Source organism: Pteropus vampyrus, unplaced genomic scaffold, assembly GCF_000151845.1.
Source record: "Pteropus vampyrus isolate Shadow unplaced genomic scaffold, Pvam_2.0 Scaffold1000001205, whole genome shotgun sequence".
NCBI classification, from domain to species: domain Eukaryota; kingdom Metazoa; phylum Chordata; class Mammalia; order Chiroptera; family Pteropodidae; genus Pteropus; species Pteropus vampyrus.
Window position 1 is genome coordinate 1 of NW_011915607.1, and position 3,125 is coordinate 3,125.

At 47.3% G+C, this 3,125-nt stretch overlaps 1 pseudogene; it reads left to right on the forward strand.

Moving 5' to 3' along the window:
* Positions 1–2,198: 2,198 nt before the first annotated feature.
* On the forward strand, positions 2,199–2,317 carry LOC111735455 (annotated as a pseudogene).
* Positions 2,318–3,125: the final 808 nt, after the last annotated feature.

Below are 3,125 nucleotides of genomic sequence, written 5' to 3' on the forward strand. Positions count from 1 at the left end.
CCAATTAGAAAGTGATCTTATAGAGTGGGGTCTCCTTGCATCTGCCTTTGCATGGAAGCCAGTGTGTCCAGTCTCTTTATCCAAGTGCCAGGCCAGGCTCAGGTCTCCTTGGGGATGTGGAGGAGTCTCAGGTGGAGAGGGCGAAACAGCAGAGCTGTCAGGTCCCCTATTGGGGAGAAGGCCCTAGAGTGACAACCGCAGGGAGCAGATGGCCGGAATGCAGGCTGGAGGGTCACTGGTCTCCAGGGGGAGAGCACTTGCGGCCTGGGCCCCAGGGACCTCTGCTCGGCAGTCTGACAGCTGTGACATCTGCTGGAGGGCTGCAGGACCATCGTTTGCTCTGAGCAGGAGCCTGACTCCCAATGAGCTGCTAGGTCTCCTCATCTCCCAAAACAGGGCCTGGATCTAATCTGTGCTTTGCAGCTTTTATTTATTTTTATTTTTTTTTTGAATAGGAGAACTACTTTTTTTTTTTTTTTTTTTTTTTAACACAAGTTTGCAAAGAACCTCAGTTTTAAAAGCAGTTTTAAAAAGTGGAGCGGTTTTGCCTGAAGCAGGGCAAGGATGGAGTCCCACCTGCTCAGCCTCCTCTCCTGGCGCGTGGCCCTTGGTGAGGGACGCCTGGAAGCTCAGGTTCCTCAGCGCTGAGTTTGAGAACCACTGGACCATGCAGGGTAAGGCTGCTCTCTCCTGTGACCTTCGGAGCTGTGCAGCTGGTCTTCCTAGGGCCGGGCAGGCCAACAGAAGGCTAAGAGAGCCGAAGACACGCCTTTCTGGCATCTTCGAACGGGGTCTAGTCATACAGTGTTCTTCTCCCTTCTCAGTTTCAGTTCCTTTCCAGTTGATTCTTCAGTTTCTTTTGATCTCTCTTCTCCTTTAGAGGCTCTTGTCAGATGTCTGTCTGGTAGTGCCGGGGAAGCACTCAAAGTGCCTGCATCGGGCCTCTCGGGCTTGGTAAAGTGAACCATCCTCACAGGCGCCTGGAAGCCGTCAGGTTCACCCTTGGCCAACATGGGGGGTGGGTGCTGTCGGGTGCCCATAATGGGGAGGAGATCCAGAAGCTGCTGCATCTTGAACAGCTTTCTCCCTCTCTTCCTTGTTTTAGCCACCCCTAAACCTCCGCCACTTCCACTTTCAGAAATCCCCGGTGCTGCTGATTCTGGAGCATTCGGGGGACTTTGGGAGTCAATCAGATTGCCGTTGAGCTTTCCCGCTTACCAGCAGTCACTTAGATTTCTCGGAGCTGTCAGGTTCTCTATTCTTTGCCATGCACTTTGCAGTTTCCCCAAATTTTATTGCTATTTTCTCATTTCCTGTTTTGCCTTGTCCTTGTGGGTTTATTTATGCCTTTGTAAACAATCCCTTTGCTGTAGTCGTAGTGAGTTTTGGGAGGGAGTAAAATTAGATGTGTGTTCAATTCACCACCTTTACCAGGAAATCAGGCCAGTTACTTTTATCATTTAAAGAAAGACCTTTCCAGTTTCCCACCATGGCAAGGCCCCAGATACCTGGCACGGGCCGTGTGCGTGAGCAGAGAAAGCCGATATTGTCCCTGTCTTGATGGTCCATTGGTCATTGTTCTGGGCCCAGCATCTTCCCCCTGTCCTGATAATACCCCTGTCAAGCACACTTCTTTCACTTGTCATATTTCATCATCTTCTCTATTCCTGTATATCGCTCTTTCCACTTAGATGCCCTTGGGCACTTGTCAAGACACTTTTAATCTATCAAGAAAAAAATCAGTGATTTTTTTTTTTAACTGAGCAGTGAGGTAGTTGTATAGGTATGGAATCAGATTTTTTGAGTCTAGACTGGAATTTTTGTTATGGCTCTATATTAAAAAGATTGTTTGGCTGATGTAGTTTAAACACTAAAATTTAAAAATTTTAAAAATTCAGAGAGCACCAGGAAGGAATACTGGAAATCTGATTTGCCCCAGAAAATCTGGGTTGTTGTCATTGTATCTGTGAGAAAAGTGAGAAAAACCTTTTTTTTTTTTCAGAAGCATATGGTGTAGTTGGGTTGGGAAAATAAAAACATCCCCAAAGATGATACCAAGCATTTTGGCCCTTGCCAGATAAGTAATAGGAAGTGCCCTGGGGCTTTGAGAAGGGCAGATCCTGGAAGTGCTGGGCTGGTCAAATAAAAGGAAGGCTTTATGGAGACGGGGTTTAGGGGTGGGCTTTGAAAACTGCCCGAACTACGGCCATGCCACCCTGAATGTGCCCCATCTCGTCTGATCTCGGAAGCTAAGCAGGGTCGGGCCTGGTTAGTACTTGGATGAGAGACCACCCAGGAAGACCAGGTGCTGTAGGCGTTAAAAAATAAAAAAAGAAAAAGAAAACTGCACAGAGATGCTCTTCTCAGCTCTTCCTCTATGACCTTTCACCTGTCATCTATTATCCCACATCTACCTTCTACCACCTGACTGTAGAGGCCTCACGATAACTCCTCCTCATACTCAATACTTTGTGTATATCATTTCGGATTAAGTTCTGCTATGAGTAACAGAGACTCAAAATAACTGTGGCTTAAACGTGAGAGTCGTTTCTCTCTCAGCAAAAAGTCCAGAGGGATATAGTTTGGGAGGTTCTGTTCTACGAAGTCCTCAGGGATGCAGGTACTTTCCAGCTCACTGTGGTTCTCATCCTAACGAACCAAGATGGAAGTTAGTGCTCCAGCCAACACATCCACATTCCAGGCAGCAGTATGGAAGAGAGAATAAAGAAGAAAGGGGAGCAAAAGATGATCACTAGCTGTCCTGTAAGGAAGGTTCCCAGAAGCTGTGACACATCACGTTTGTTTCTGTCTGACAGGCCAGAACTTGGTCAAGTACCAAGTACACTGGGATCTATAACCTTCAAACTGGGTGGCCAGTTGTTACTGTGGGAGAGGGGATCCTGGGACAACTGGAGATCATGGCTACACTGTCACTGTTGATCACTCTCAGCCCACATTCGGCCACCCCATCTGTTTGTTCTTGCTCCATCAGTTCATCTTTCTCTGCAGCTATCATCACTTAGAGCCGATGAATGTCAGAGCTGCAAGAAAACTAAAAGTCATTCAGTCTGGTCTTTTTTTGTGTGCAGCTGAAGAATGATGGTGTGAGGGGACATGACTGGCTA